Here is a 17,586-nt window from a genome sequence, read left to right on the forward strand (position 1 = left end):
CGGCTCTCCGTAGCGCGTTTCTGGTTGGGCTCAGTGAGCGGATGAAGAATCTTTTAGCCACCAGAGCCATGCCGAAGCGCTGGAGAGCCAAACCTCGGCCAACTACCGCCTCCTGTTGGACGTCTCCCTGTCCTGGCAGAAGGTGGCACTTCCTCTGGGGGCGTTAGTAGATTCTGGCAGGGATGGCATTTTTTTGGCTCGTTATCCATAACCCCAATGTGAACTGGGCGCGGGGGAAGATTAGAAATTGGAGTACAGCCTCCCATTCCTCCGGTTTGTTGTCTTTTTCCGAGCCCCCGGTAAGTCCCCTGTATCGCTAGTCTCCTCTGAGTCCCCCGATCTGTATCTTGTTTTATCAGAGTACCACAACCTCGCCACGGTGTTTAGCAAGGACCAGGCAATGTCCTGCCCCCCCCACTGTCCCTAGGACGCTCAAGGACGCTCCTCAGACTTCATCCTTCCCCGTTCCTGCCTTGTCGCCTCCCTGGTCTGGGAAATAGAGTCCGCAGGTGCTCAGTCTACGAACCCCAGCCCTGGTACTGGTCCCACTAATTGGCTCTACATCCCTCCGCATGTTCAGTCCCAGGTCCTCCTGTGGGCGCACAGCTCCAAATTTAGCTGGCACCCGGGTGTGGCCAGAACTCTGTTCCTGCTCTGCCAACGGTTCTGGTGGCCCACTGCCGAGAAGAACTGCTGGGATTTTGTGGCCGCTTGCGAGGACTGCGCCCGCGCCAAGCCTTCCGCCGGTCTGCTCTGCCCCGTTCCAGTCCCCGGTTGGCCCTGGTCCCACATTGCCCTGGATTTTGTTACCAGTCTGCTCAACTCCCAAAGCAAAACCGTTGTACTCACCGTGGTGGATTAATTCTCTAAATCCGCCCACTTCATCCCTTCCATCTTCAAACCGCCCATCTACTGGTTCACCATGTTTTCCACCTCCACATGATCCCCCAGGACATCGTCTTTCACGTCGCATGTCTGAAAAATCCTTCTGCCAAGCTCTCGGCGCTACTGTCAGCCTTTCCTCCAGCTACCATCCACAAACCAATGGACAGACTGAGCGGACCAACCAAGAACCAAGTACCCTATCCCGTCCACTTGGAGTAACCACCTTCCTTGGGTTGAGTTTGCGCACAACTCCCTTTCCAGCACTGCCACTGGGGTGTCCCTGTGTACATGAGCTATGGGGTTCCAGACCCTGCTTTTTCCTTCCCTGGAAGAGGAGGTGGTGGTCCAATCGGCCCAGGCTCACCCATGGCGTTGTCAACGAGTTTGGAGGGAGACAAGGGTAGCACTCCGACGCATGGCCAATCGCAACCGGCTACCAGTTGGGCCAGAGGGTGTGGTTTCCTTCCAGGACATCCCGCTAAAGTCCTCCTCCAAAAAGCTCACACCTTGGTTCGTGGGTCCTTACACGATTGAGGTTATCCTGAACCTCTTCACTGTCAGACTTAGGGTGCCGCCTCATCTCAAGAGCCACCCGGTCTTCCACGTTTCTCGGATCAAGCCGGTCTCCACCAGCCCCATTTATGTCCTAGTGGCAGCATCACTTCCTCCGCGCATTACCCGGCCTATACAGTACGCCGCCTCATGGATGTGCGACGTAGAGGTCGGGGTTACCGGTACCTGGTAGACTGGGCTGACTACAGTCGGGAGCTTCCACCTGTCTCTGTCTCCGCTCCCGGTGCCTGTATCTCCTCCGATCCTCGAGTATCCTCACTTCCCGAGATCTCCCCTGCTCCCGTCCTCTGCGTCCAAGTCCTTGGTGTCTGCCTACCCTTTCCCTCTTTTCCCAATAAATCCTTTTATCGTTGAGCCATGTGTTTGAGCCCTCCTGTTCACTCCTAACACCCAGCTTAATGCCACTGAAAAAAAGTTATGAAGACTCCATGTTACCAGAGATGGGCATAAATAGATTAAAAAATGATCTTGTTACAAATTACAAACACTCGCTCGTCAAATGACTCAATATAAAATAATGTTGTGAAAAAACGTATATAATTAAAAACAAAATAAAGCAATTTAATTTGTAAATACAAAATGCATTCTATGCAAACCGATAAAAGATTTCAGGCATTTAATAGCCTCAATACGGATATGACCTTAACCCCCCCCGACATTAAAAAGATGAGCTCTGCTGATGATAGATTTACAAATTAACTGGCAACAGGTATACAGTGAAAACAAATCCAAAGAAATGACGCAGACAGCCAGGATATCAATGAGGGAAGAACTCTATGGCAACGCAGACAATCTAACAAACAACAATAGAGCTATGAGAGAACTAACACACACACACACACACACACACACACACACACACACACACCTAATGGGCTGGCGAAAGGATCAGATACTTTAACATTGTTTTTAATGTTGCAATTTTACATTGCCTCGAGCTTAAGCTAAACCAGCCACATGAAAGACAAGTGTTAGGTTAGTGAGACTTTCAATCGAATATGGATTCATATTCCTAGGAGGGGATTTGTGTTTGCATTCTGGCGATAAACACTTGTTTCTACATGTTAGAGAGATGAAAGTGATTTAGCAATTAAATGCCTATGAAATGATATAATTCTAAGGCTAATTAGAATAGTTACATAATTGTCAAGCACATTACAATTATGATGTGCATTCATTCAGTGACAAGTACAAATCCCATTTTAATAAGTTTTATTGTTGAAATAATAAAGACTATGAGGATTTAACCCAGGATTTTAATGTTTTCTATGGGCCAAGTCTAAAGATAAATATGTGCAGTTTTGTGGTCTAATTAAAATGTCTTGATTTATTCACTTTGAGCAAATTAAGACAATGTGTTTTTTCCATCTTTAAAGCTGCATCGCTTGTGTGTTTGACCGCGTGGTAACCGCATGCTCAACTGGAACAACATCTGAGGATGGGCAGTTAATGGGATTAGTATGACGCAACAAGTCAGCGTTATTGTACAGGCAGGTTAGGACTTTTTCCCTGAAATTTACCATCAATCGCAATGACTAATTCAACAAAAATTTGCAGTCCGTGCCACTGTTAACCTGGATAGGCTCCATTGTCCCTGCAGCTGTAGTTTTCAACAGCAGAATAACATGTGTATTTCAAAAGAAAGGTGTGTTTGAAAGACTAGCGTGTTTTAACAACTTTTATTTGGTGAGTGCCTTGTTTGAATGCATCACTTATCTACCACAAAACATGCCTGGGGGAGGAGGGGCAAGCTTGTGTGAGTCCTTTTTTTGGAGAAAAAAACAAAAAAAAACAGCTTGAGAGTGACAGTGGAAAGGTTAAGTAAGAGGCCTATAGGGCTACTAGTCACAGACGGAAAAACTGAGTCACTTATAAACTATCAAAATGTCACCAGCAAAGTCATCCTTGATAATCTTTTATTTTAGGAACAATAATCCATACACCCCGTCTGGTGTCCCCTATGTTGAACTTTGTGGGCAGCATATTTTAGTAGCAGTAACTAACAGAGTGACTGAATGCTTTTCCAAGAAAATGCGGGAATCAAAATATAGCTTTTATGAAAGGAACTAAAGACAAAGCGCCAGACTAATCTTTTTTTTAATTCTTCAGCTGTTTTGTCTTTGGCACATGCCAGATCACTGAAATCACTTTGACCCATTGGCAGTTGTAAGTCAGTGATCGTAATGCATGCTTGGCCTTGGAATGATAAAAGAGGGAAATATGGATATTACCAGTGGCTCTGGAACTGGCGTAGCAGGGCAAAAAGGATTTTCTGTGAAACAGCATTATGAGAACCTGTTCTGTATGTGGTAAAATACAATCTTTGAAAATATTCAGTGTGTAAATGTTTTGCACGTATGCACCATCAATCGTGTTTTATGTTCAGTATTTTAGCTACATAGGCAAAAATACATTGGATTTCTATTTCAGGTAAAACATATTCACTCAACACCAACACTGCAAAGAACCAGAGACAGATTAGATCTTTTTTGGTGGCATTCAGCTAGTCCATCTTTGGATGTATGCATGGAAGAAAATGATTAATTGGTTGCAGCAAGTCTGCTCGATTCCGGCAAGTGATGTCAGAGTCTGATTATGCTGGACGGACGTTCTAAAGCTCGTCTTCTCTTACTGTTTACAGACCGACACCAAGTCACCCATGGTGCTCCTTGCATGCCAGTCTTACAAGCACACAGAAGACTTTAGGTCTGGTGAATGATGGCGGCAAATGCTCTCTGCGGTTCTGTGACATTTCTGCTGCTAAATGCATAACTTTGACTAATGAGCCAATAGATCACACGCCACTTGACTGTAAGAAGAAAACTGTACGCAGGACTGTTAAAAGGTCTTTTAAAAACTGCTTGAGCGAGTGTTTGGTTAGGGAAAGAACTGAGGCTCATCACAGTGGAATTCCTTATGACCACACAAGTGGATAATGGATTTTTGAAAAGTGTCTCTAAATCGGTCAACAAGTGGGCTACTCTTACGACAATTTTCAAGGAAAAGTCCACCTTAAGACAACATTGGGTTAGACAACTAACATTAGAGGAAGGTCAAAAAGAGTCAAAACCTGCTGTATTGTTGAGCGATTACTTAAGACGACAGTGGATACAGTAATGGAACAAGAGGGGATTATCAGCGTTTGTAGTTGTTAGCACACCATTACTCTTTAAGCTGTGTTTTGGTCTCCACCAACTCCTGAGAAAGATATCTAGCTGTGGTGGATATCTGGCAAAATGCTTTACTATATTCCCTAGCTAACTGTTATCTTTGACTAGCTCACAAGTGAAGCAACTTTTTTTTCCTTCATGATTTTATCTTGATCAAAGTTCGATGTCTGGCTTCTTATTTTATCAGGGCGAGACATGCAGGTTCAGTCACAGGAAGCTGGTGATGTAATACTATACATAATCTGTTCACTGTCAAACTAAATATTCTGATGCAAAAAGCAAAAAAATTGGAATACTCAGTTGCAAGTTAACATGGTACCTTTTTCAGCTGTGCATTTTGGCCACTGAGATTCTTTTATATGGGAATCACCAGTTCTTTGAAATACACCCAGTTCTATTGAAAAACCGTATTTCACAAAAAATGTTTGTTGTTGTCTTCAGTTCATGTGAAAGTTGTCACTGTGATTTCTGAGGGAAGGGTTCCATGCAAACACTTCTAACTGAGCACCATTGGAGCCTGTTTCTCCCGCAGTTCCTCAGTAGGAAATTGTAGCTTTATAAAGAAAACAGCTCCCTGATTATATTGTGCGTTGGGCTGTACAGAAAAAACTCAAAGTTAATGGCACTATTTCATCGTCCCAAACACACATTTACAGTTCCGTTTGCTATGAGACCCTGCTTTTCTTGGCCTTCTCCTAAAATTCCACACCGATTTTTAGGAAGTTCTTGCGCTTTGTCGACCCTGAAGGATATTAAACTCTTAGTGAAACAACCTTCAGCAGTGGCAGGCAGGTGAGGCCTGGCTTCACCATGGTACCACCCCTTGAGACGCTAAAGATCCATTTTAAAAAAACAACGCTCCACAGGCAGTACAGTGTGGCACTTTGCATCTTTCTCACAGCATGATGGTCTGATGCTGTCAAAATATCTTAATGGAGCTAGATACAAGCCCATGGGGAGCCCTACTGCTCAGTACTACTGAGGTGTAACTTTAAACACCTCCAGATTTGGCTTTTACAGGAACAATGAGTTTACACAAACTAAACTGAGTGACCTGTGACGTAGTTACACCTAGATTATTCATAGATTAAAAAAAAAAGGATATAATGCAAAAAAGCATGCAAACAAAAATCTTTTACTTTTTAAACCCCACTGCAAAATGTGCCTGTCAGAACAAAGTCACGCAGTGCAGATTGACTTTGTTTAAACCGAATTTCTCTATTTATTTTAAATTGGACTGAAGTGGAGCGAAGATTCCAAAGTTTCCAAATGTACCAAATGTGGTAGAATATATGGGAAATGTGTGTGGAAGTCGACCTGTACAATATTTCCATTGGACAGGTGCAGCCATAAAACCCGGTGTCAATGGTTGACTATATCACTCATTGTAAACATCATAAAGTTTAAATATGGAGCAGGAACAAGCGGATAAAGAAGTCAGACAGTGTTGAACAAAAATATTTTTCTACAAAAACTATAATTTCAAATTTCAAAAACCAAGACACCAAGCAATTTTATCATTCATTTTGAGTTTCTGGCCATCTGGCAAATGTAAATCCAATTTTCACTCTTCTTTTAGCTCTTTTGGTATCCACCAAATCCTGGGAGAAAGATCTGCCTTGTTGTCTGTCAAATGCTCTACTTTCTTCACAAGCTGGTTGCTACATTTGTGAAACTACTTCTTGGTGCTGGGCAGATGGCATACAGTGGGGTTTCGAGCTTTTTTGCTGAAAACAGCCACCTGCTGCTGTAAGTAGAACCAATAATTCAAAGCAGTCAAGGTGTGGGCCACAAAACCAAATCAAAGAACTGAACCCAAAAACCCCTCCATAGAGCTGAGGGGAGCTGCAAAGATAGGTTATCTGTGCATTCATGCACTTCCGTGGCATTTAGTAAGGGTTTTTTCCTATTTGGCATTACTTTTAAGGTCTGCAAATGTACCATGCAGTATTTACCGCAGATTCAAAACAGTTGGCTGCAGAGTAAGTGTCCACCGTGCTCTGGGAAGTGTGCCAACTAAAGCCATTCCACTGCTCTTCCCCCTGGAAACCAATCAACAGTCTGTCAAGGTCACAGTAAAAAAGCTAATTAATGACAGCCGTTAATTTTATTGTCTTCTCTGTGCTTGATAAAGATGTTCTTATTTACGGCCTCTTTTTCCAGTTAGTGGTGAGATGTCTGCCAAGCATCACAAGAAAAGTATCAAATAACTGTAACTCAAAAAGGTTGCATCTGCCATGTGGCATCGATGCACACAACACATACAGATGGATTATTCTCAGTACCCTCGCTGGAGGTGTGCACAACATGACATGTTCTTTCCTCATCTCACTCTATTCCGTTTACCTCTCATTCTTTCCATCAATCGCCCACTTGGACAATCTTTCAGTTGTCCCTGTATTTTGAATGAACCTGGCAAAGCCAGTCTCCTAGTCTCACTGAAGCCACTGGCGGTGTCTGGGAATGCTGCCTAAGAATGTACCCAAACACAGACATTGTCCTGCCTTTCTGCCCCAAATGAATCTGTTACCATTCAGCATGTTAGGGCCTCTAACAGCTTGGAGAGTACTTTAAGAGAGTGCTGACTACTGTTTGTAGTCCCTACATCTTGAGAATGTATCACTGCACTTTCCTGTGTACTTCCTGCAGCTGCAGGGGGTTGTTGAGAGCTGAGGGTTCTCATCCGTAGGCATGATGTATACATTAAATAGAGTTATTACAGCTCCTTGAAAAGGTATCATTTTAATTTGCTGCTGTAAGCCCAGTGTGGTTTAGCTTGTTTCACCGTACTGCACTGAGGGAGAAACACTTTCCAAGCCATTTAACAGGACTCAACATCGACATCGGAGCCAAATGGATTAAGTATATGATGGCCCTAACACATCTTACATTGTTCCAATTGACATTAAAAGCCCAAGTCAACATTATTTACCATAATGCCAAGTACAATTGAACAGCTCACATACAATAACTCATCCGAGCTCAGCAGCAGCCCGGGGTACGAGCTGAGCTTTGTGTGTTCTTGGTCGGTTGCTCAGGAGGACACTAAAACAGACCACAACTGATTATTTTTATTGGGGTTTAACATCACTTAATCATCTACAGTGTTTAAAATACAGCAGTGCAATAAATATAAAGCTGAGCATGACTTTTCATGTCATGTAAAAATGGCAAAGAAGGTGTAGCACGTTTTAAATCTACAGTCATGTATGGAGAATATCAAATTATTTTTCTATGAGGGTTGTTTAACAGATATCATTCAGTGCCATACTGTTGCCAGAATATGTATCATTGCTTTAATTTGAAATCCTGGCAAAAATTCATTTAGCAGGGTAAATATCTTCTAAGATTCCCAGCACCGTTAGCAGGTGCTACCTGTGACCATGATGTATTACTTTTCCCGGTGAAGAATCTCATTGGATGGCTGTTCTCTTACTAAGCTCAACTCCACGTCCGTGAAAGTACATTATTGTTGTTACACATCAAGCCACATAGATGACTGGTGTACTGGCTGCAATCGATCTCAGAAGGACTGTGCATCACTTCCAGTCATTCGTAGACATGCCAGCACATGCAGATGTTCACTGGAAGGCTCACAGCTATGATTTATGTGCATCATGTAACAGTGACAGTCATACATAGTTTTATTTAACAACCCCAACCCAAAAGCTCCATCCTAATCACAACAACACATTTATTCTGTAAGGTGATTAGTAAATAAAAACATGCATTAAGAATCATTTCCCTTGTACTGGTTAAGAGGTGTTAAATCCTCACTACATGTCAATAAAGTCACTAAATAAATACCTTCAAGAGTATGTCCAGATGTTGGATCATAATTGTGTTGGGGTTGAGACAAACATAACACCCAAGTGTACTTTAAAAAGATAAGAGTATAGAAGAACATGCTCAACACAGTTACTAGACAAATTAGGAATCTTGGGAATGTCCTAACATGGTTTTCAGGCTTTTCCTCTCTGACAAAAAAAAAACTGGCAATTTCTGAGAAAAAAGCAATGAAATATCGGTTCATGCCCCCTAAAGAGTGCCGGGAACCCTCCCCCGCCCCCATTCCTCTTGTGCAGACCATTCCATGCTCCACAAATTGGAGGTTCCCTCATAACTCTTGCTGCCATGTCTGAGCATTTACGGTAAAGCTAAAGCATGTTCAAGCCATGTCTCTGTGGAGCAAATGGAGACTCCACATTTTTGTGTGGTTGTGCTGAAGTGAGGGGAGTCTGGGCCTCAGTCTGGATGCCTCGGGACAAAAAGGATTTCCCCCCAAATTAAAAATAGGAGGCTTCTTCTCAATTTAGGAATTGCGTCATCGCTGCAGTGACTATACAGCTTAGATACCTAAAAAAGTAGCTCATAAAAAGTAAATAATTCCATACAATTTGTGCATGGAAGTGGAAATGTACACATTATGACATAAATTGTCATAAGAAACAATTTATCAGCAAAGATCTCAACTTGGAGCACTGCCGTTCTTCCACGCAATCAGATCATCTCTGATGAACTGCCAACAACAAATGTTCGGAACCTTATTTAGCTGTGTGATTTGTTCTGCACATGGGGAAAACACTTCAACCAGTCACCAGACAGCTGCATTAAACATTTTCCAATTGGGAGCATTGGCTGCGTGTACAATAGAAGAATAAATCCACAATAACATCAGCAAAAAGATCTGAAAGTGGCATGTGCATTAATTTCATTAAAATCATAGACGTAGCCATGGAGCAGCACAGGAATCAATGTAATCCCTGTCTTTTTTGTGAAAGGTAACAGCGCTACTAAACAAAAACACATGTGGGGACACATTCCTGTATTTGCCCCCCTGACTTCCTTCAGGGTTTTAAAGGCTCATTCCACATTATTCAGGCTACAGTACACGTGACCTACAGTATATATTACTGTTCTTCTTTGGTGTATGGACCTTGTCAGATCACCATTAGCCAATATATCTTTTCTGGCTCAGTACAATTTACCACTGAGTTTTAGTCTACTTTGTAGTGCAGGTCCTTGGCACAGCTTAATGCTCCAAATCCATTTGAGAGTGAGATATCTTTAGCAGATGATTGCAGATGGAGTAGAAGAAGAGAAAACTCCATCTAGAGCTTTTAGAAATAGCAAGGGATGAGTAATGTTCCAAACCATCGCAAAGGTCAAAGCCTCTTTGATCAAACTCCTCTAAATGCTGATGAAGACAAACTGGTGAATCAATCAGAGATTGCACTGCGCTGCACTCCTGCAATGAAGCCTTTTTGTTTACTTAGACAGTATTGTAGGTTGAAGTGTGCCAGGAAATATCTCAACCCGTGTCACGTATTGGGGATATTTCCCCCAAAATGTCTAGTTAATTTTGATATTCACATCTAAAAAGGCTCAGTCTTTCCACACTACACACCAGAACCAACATCACCGCTCCAGGATAAGTCAGAGATATGATACAAAGCTCTGTGTGGTTTAGTAATACACTACTACCATCCAATTGGAACAATGTTGTGTTTACAGACATCTGGCCCTGTAAGGGTATCTTTGGGGGAGTTGTGTCATGAGCCAACCAAGGCTGCTGATAGAGGAGACTTTAAATTTGACGTGACAAAGAGCAGTTTCTCCAATGGAGCCAGTCTCAAGCTCACCAACTGATTCTTGTCCATACCATTTTCGTACACTCTGCATTGCGTGTGATACCCCAATGAAGGTCCACAGTGGGCTTGTTCTCATGGCAATTTGCTATGTCAGGGAAAGTGGAGAAACAGAAGCAAAGTGTTTTGCTTCCCTCATACGTAATAGCGTTGTGACTGATACTTTCCGGTGGCACTCCCATTGGGAGGCATAATACAGGGGTGCATTGCCTGCTGGGCCACAGCCATGAGCAGCAGCACCTACTGGAGCCTCTTGCAGGGATATACGTTTTCCAGACCCCAGCAGGAGGCAGAAATTCAGCCAAGAAAAGCTGCTGGTATGGCTCAGATGCAATGCAGAGAGATCCAAAAAACCCACATTTTCACTTTGAATTAAGTTGTTTCCAATTCTAAAGTTTCTAGGGACAGTTCTTTTGAAAGACTGTGAAAAAGTTTGATAGGGTATGGTATATCCTGAATGAATAATAAAGTCATATACACATAATTGACCCAAGTCTGGACCCTGATTATGAGGTCAAAGTATGTAAACATTGTGGAAACAGATCAGAAGGTGCAATGCAAAAGCTTAAAAACAACAATCGTGTACTCCTATTGATCCCTGACAAAAAAAAAGAAAAAAGATCATAGTCAATGCAGACTCATAAGGCCTCCATTCTCGCCTCTGGGTCCTGACCAAGTTATGCTGACGTCAAGAAGTCAATGTATCATGAAAAAATAGCCCATAGTAACAGTAATCTTAGTAATGACAACAAAGCCCAATTAGTTTCCATAAATCACTGTAATCTCATTACAACCTTTCATAATATTTGACTAAAGTCTGCTGTTTTGGCTGATGTATCAGTATGTATTATAATTAAAAGTGACCATTTGAGTGCCACTGGGGAATGTGAAACAATTAATGGGTTACCACAGCTACAACAAATCAGTAAATTGTGTCTTAAACAAATGTGAACTTAACATTGCCATCACAGAAAACGAAGACCAGACTTTGGACAGGGCTATGTGATTACTTTCTGGCCGCAGATCTCATTACCTGGTGGCTTTATGCGATGACCATGACAAACTCTTGACACAGCAATTCATAAAATTGACAACAGGACGCAAAGACATGACAACCAACACAAGAGCAGGTATGCATGCTCAGGAAACACCAAAGAGAAGAGAGGAAGAAGACATCTTCTTTTCATGGATTTGTGGTTGTCATTTTGTAATTTGTTCTTGGCACTTCAACACCGACATTCAAAGTGTTGGAAAACTCAAAACAGCTAAAGCTCTAAATAATGCTCCGGCAGACTTGTCTAAAACAAATATCAAAAGGAGTACTTTGAGCTTTGTCAGCAGCCTGTATGATGTTGTCTCTATCATACCTCGAGGCTAGTTGAAACCTAAATGCTTAATGGTGTATACATGCTCCACTCTGTGCCGTTTCTAAACAAACCAAGATCATGTTGCTCATTAGTCTGCACTCACAAGTCAGACTTTTTTTGCACATTTGTAGCAAATCTAGAGTAAAAGAGTTAAGGCCCACCGGTCATGGCAGCATTCAAAATGGCAGTCTCACAGCATAATGAATTCATTAAAATTGAATAGCTTGTATCAGTGGATAATTAGTTGCCAATGTCAGTAAGTTATCACACTCAGTGACTACTGAGTTCAGCTAGTCAGCAACAAACACAAAGTACAGCTGAGGCTAATTGGAATATCATTAATTTTGCTTGATTTAGTCATAAACCAAATTATTTGACAAATTAAAAAAAAAAATGTACCCAATTATATAGCTACACAACAGTATTTACAAAATGTTATGGTAAAAGTCAGAGGGAGCACAGACGTCATTAGGATTCATGCTCTTGGAACTATGAATGAAGACTTTTTCAGTCTGGACCAAATTGGTGGACCTACCAATCCACCAACAGACACACAAATGTTTCACAAAAAGGTTTTTACGTGGGACAAATAAAAAGAAGACTTAATTGCCCTAGGTCAGCACGTGGCATTATTAACTGTTCTCTTTCCCAAAAAACTGCAATTGTAATGCCTAAACGTATAGAAACTGTAATTGCCACATTCACTTCTGCTCTTAGAAAAGCACCAGCATTAAAAGAGGTTAAAAGGGCCAGCAAAATCACTCAGTACTGAGAACAAAGCCATGACAGCGGAGTGTTTTTAATAGAGGGCAGTTTTTATAGAGCTCCCTCTCCCCCGGCTGAAGGATTTATTAGAATCCCATTTTCCTCCTGAGGGGCTCTCACATGTACCAGCCAGCATTGCAGCCTGTTTTGTCTGCACAGGAGCGCAGCTACAGTACACTTCAGCAACACAAACAACCGCAACTCAAGGGGTATGTGTGGTGTGTGGCGTGTGTGTGTGTCTGCTGTGGTGTCTTCAGTTGCAGGGTCAGAGTTCAGAGGTAGGTGAGGATTCACAACAGTTAGTCCTTGTAAAATGTTTGTGGTTTAAACTACACCGGTTTAACGTTTGAAATACGTTTAACTAGTCGTTAAAGTTTGATCTTTTAAATTCAGGGTCCCATCAAATATATCTGTCAGAAGCACAAAATTTATATTTCTTTATTTACAGACTCAAGGTCCAGATAAAAAAAAAAAAGAACACTCAATACATTACAAAAGGGGTTCAGACCAAACACAAACATAAATACATATAGACAAACTGATCCCCAAAAATATCATAAAAGAAACACACATACATAAAAATCTACAAATTGCAAGGCCCAATAATTAAAACAGGCACAGGTGCGTGTTCCAGTGATTGCATAGTTTTGACGAATATCTGGTATCACTAAATATCTACATGCACATATAATAAATGTAACTGGTCAGATGGCGTGCAGTCTGTCTCAGGGTGTGTTGTAGAAAGTGCATGCTTAAAAGACCCTCCGGCTGAATGGGTTTCTGAGGGCGTAGATAACATGTGAGGTCTCCCAGTGTGTTGGGAAAGATGGTCCGGTTCACATACAGCGTGATTAATGTTTCTGCGTTGAATCAACGCCGTGGCTAAGTACCAAGGTATGTGGAACCACTGACCCTACGCCGGACCCTAGGCCGTAGCCTGACTTGCGCCTCTTGAAAAATAACCACACGTCGCTGCGACACATGTTGCTCGGCCGTGGTTTAGTAGCATTGCATTTCCTCTAAAAAAAACAAAAAAAAAGTACTTTAAAAAGTACTCATGCAGCACTCAAGTTCTATGGGACTATCCTTGTTTTCCCCCTTAAATTTCCACATAAAAAGTTTTCCAGAGGATATACAAGTGGATTTTGCATCATTGAGAACCTCAGAGAAGAGGAAACGTCAATCGCCACAGGTACTTTATAAAATAAAATAGGCTTTTGGTTTTCCTCTGAGAGAGCAACATTGAGTGTGTCCTGTGTGTGCAGATCATGTCTGACTGATGCTGGATCTGAGGGACGGTCAGGAATGTCAGCTATCCAGCAGGACCAAGGCCTGATGAAGGCATCAAACTGCAGACAGTTACAAAAGGACAAATAAATGTCCTTCAAATTTCACTTTCTGACCAGGTATCTCTCAACACTAAGCAACACATCCAACAGATGTGATGTTTGAATTTGCAAACCGGATGTTCGATGGGTTTGACGAGGTCTTCTTTGGCATATAAACTGAACTTGCTATCTGCCAGAAAATTAAATAGTATAAACAAAACTGCTGAAAATGGTTTTGAAATTGAACGAGTATAACTGGAAAATGTCATAAAATACATAGCTTTTGTTGCTTCCATTGCTCAGTTTCCATCATAATATTGTTTTAAGCTCATTGAGGGATTGTGTTCCAAAATGAATTATATTTCTACACAAAATATTGGATTACAAGCAGTCCTAGAACACTATATTGTGCTGACAGAAAAGAAGAAACAGACCGTGTTGACATTAGCTCGAGAGTACCTAGTTGTTTGAATGATATGGCTGCAGATATTCAGTATTTTTCTTGTTGTCAAAAAAAGACCACAAAAAGACCACAACCAATAATGACTTGGTCTTACCAACAAGTACCACCTGTATGGCCGAAGCCTGTTCCGTCTCTTTCCTGCAAAAAAAAAGAGAGTGGCATTTATAAAAAAAAAAAAAAAAAAGAGCAAAAAAAAAAGAGCAAAACTTTAAAACTAGGAATTTCAATAAATCTAAAGTAAAATAACACAAAATAAATGAAGGCTGCAGCCTCACAGCAGCATGCCAGCTCCTTTCCCCCCTCTTAAGCTGGTGAATGGCAACCAACTGGAACCTGCCATCTACCCAGGTAAGAATAGGGTAAAGTACTCTGTATCGATGAAGTTTAATTTCTAGGATTGTCCAGGTGCTGCTGGAAATTCCTTTGGATGTCCCTAGTTTTCATCTTCCGCTTTTCTTTGCGTTGGCATGTGGTGATATATGAGAACTATGGTAACTGCTCCTCAGATTTCAGCAGAGTAAATCCAGACAGACAGTCCCTTCCTGAGGCACTTAGCTCTGCCCAAGACGATTGGGATTGGTTTAAAAAAAAGTCGATAAACCAGAGCACATTTCTCCAATCCTGGAGTACTCTGTGAACTAACAAGACCCTCCTCCACAGCGCTGAATAGGAAGGTCTGACAATGCGAGACTAACGGTGAAAAAAGTTGTGGCAACGTAAGCTGACAAGAGCTCGGATGGCAAATTGGACATGATTTGCAAGAATGCATGAAAACCTGTAATTCAATAAATATTTTGGTCACATGGAAGCATTCCCAAAGTTATTAATTTTACGTTATTATACCCACTGTATAGTTTTATATAATTTTACTTTACACTTCTAACTGTGTTGTGTAAAGCCGCTCCTAGTTTAAAGTTATTGATGTTTCAGTATGGGAGCAGTTTTTAACTGTGCGTTGCAGGAACTGACAGAGGAAACAGTGATGCAGTACTTTTACTAACAATTGAACAAGTCAAAAACAAGTAGTTTCCAAGCTGGAAATCCTCTCCCCAAAGGGAGCACTCTGTCTGGAATTCAGCTTTTAAACTGCTGACGCAGCAGAGTTTCGTGGTTCTTTATAGTTGTGTTTTGTTTTGAAATATCTTTCCGGAGGATTCAAATCTATTATGCACCTGACTGGGTTACATTTAATAATCATACAAACCTTTTTTTTTTCAAGTAGAGATTTGACAAAGATGTGGTGTTTTTAAACCATGCAAATTTATTTTTAAATCCTAATGAGATAAAGCATTAGTACATTGCCACAAAGCATGCTTCTTGGATAAAGCACTGCATATTACATAATGTGAATCATCCTCATCAACTGCACTGACCTGTGGAAGCGGCCGAGTGCTTCTGGGATCAGTAAGGAGACTAACCCCTGAGATTGAAAAGGGCGGTTAAAAACACAAGAGAACTTGACCTGTTAGCATAGGGAATTTATCTGCTGAGAAACAGCATTGTGCTACTCATCTGAAAAACAGTTTGACATTGGGGAGGCACCGCTGGAAGCAGATGAAGGTATTTTTGTCTTAAGCATGTTGGATGTATACTCACAGATTGTGTCTACTACTGTAAATCAGGACTTTAGTCCCTGTATTGAGACTGGTTTGATTTAGTTTGACCACCAAATGATGATTAAAAGCAGCCATGTGTCGAGTAGGCAGGAAAATGTAATTAGTCTTATCTTTAACTACCAAACACAACAAACATGGGAAAAGATTTGTAGTACAGGCCTCTGTGAGACTGAACCAAAATAAAGTTGTGAAACCAAAGTCAAGATGACGGATGATAAAATGTTCCACAGACCTGATGGAAACCGAAGATTCAGGTGATAATTCTCTATAGGTTTGTTCCTATGAGCAACACTTTTCCCAAAAGATTGCTTAGGAAAAGATAGACAGCTAAATGACAACTGGCTGCAGCACCCCAGTAGAAGGATCTTTCTCATCTGAGTAGCTCCCCTTCAGGGCAGTTTGTCACAGTTCCAAAGTCTAGATGAGAACCAGGGTCAGACGAGTCCAGACTATCGCCACATGAACTCTCAAGTCGGTGATAGTGAGTTGATGGCAAAGGGCTATTTTGGGTTGATGAGGGAATAGTTGCCTGACAGCCTGTACAAATAAAGATTGCCATGAACAGAGTAAAAGACACATTACATGAAGGTGCACATGAACAAGCCAAGGAGGAAATGTTCGCTGGATAACAGATTTGTGTGTGTGTGGCGTAGGGTAACAGAGGAAAATGTGTTTTTCCACTTTATTTCCCAATGCATTGTGTGCTCTTGGTGAACTGATGGTCCATTTTATGGATTGGGTGCTGAAAATAGCACTTTGCGATTATAGTGTTTATCTTCGGCAACAACTGTCAAATTCAATGTGTGAGGAGCCATCAGATATATTCCGCCAGGGTACTGCCAAAAGGCTGCTGAAGAAAGACTGAAACAAGACTGTGTTGTACTGATCTGATTTGTTAAAAACACCTTTTAACCTTGATATCAATCCTTGCTCCAAGTCACACATTTGCATTGCAAGAACTACATGTGACCTACCACAAAACCCCACTCTGGCTTGTTTCCATTTCTTTAAGACAATGACAATCAACTTTGGCGCTAAGCTCCAAACGCAGCATCTGTGCCTCTGCAAAAATAGTCTCCGGGACTTGTTTTGGTGGCACATTTGCACATGGAGGTGAGATCTGGAATGGTTGATTTTCCGCAAAAGAAAAAAAAAAGTAAGGACTGTAATGACTGTTGGGAAACAATTTCAGTTGACTACCTCTTGAAGCTCATCAAGAAAATGCCAAGAGTGTGCCAAGCAGTAATCAGAGAAAAGGGTGGCTACTTTGAAGAAACTAGAATATAACAAACGTTTTCAGTTATTTCAATTTTTTTAGTTCAGTACATAGTTCCATGTGTTCATTCATAGTTGTGATGCCTTCAGTGAGAATCTACAATGTAAATAGTCATGACAAAAAAAAAAAACGTTGAATGAGAAGGTGATTCCAAACCTTTGGCCTGTACTATATATATGCGCCGCTACCAGTGTGTGCACTTTGCCAAAGCAAACCCCACCAATTGGTCTGGAAAAGTTGGTAGGATGGTTTTCTATCATTGCCGACAAATGTTTCTGGTCTGCGTCTTTTGCTTGGTGTAAGCTGCAGCTACCCCTCTTGAATGCCAAGTTTTCACCCTGGTCCTCCATTATCCCAAGCTAGACACAACCAAAACCATGGAATTTTTTCAAGCCATGTCTCTGTTTAACGTTACCCTCGCTACAGTAGATCTCTGTAGACGATAGGCCATGCTATAAAAAAAAAACATGCCAACATGTCCCACTTTTGTAAATG

The sequence above is a fragment of the Etheostoma cragini genome, chromosome 20 (genome assembly GCF_013103735.1).
Source record: "Etheostoma cragini isolate CJK2018 chromosome 20, CSU_Ecrag_1.0, whole genome shotgun sequence".
Taxonomy (NCBI): domain Eukaryota; kingdom Metazoa; phylum Chordata; class Actinopteri; order Perciformes; family Percidae; genus Etheostoma; species Etheostoma cragini.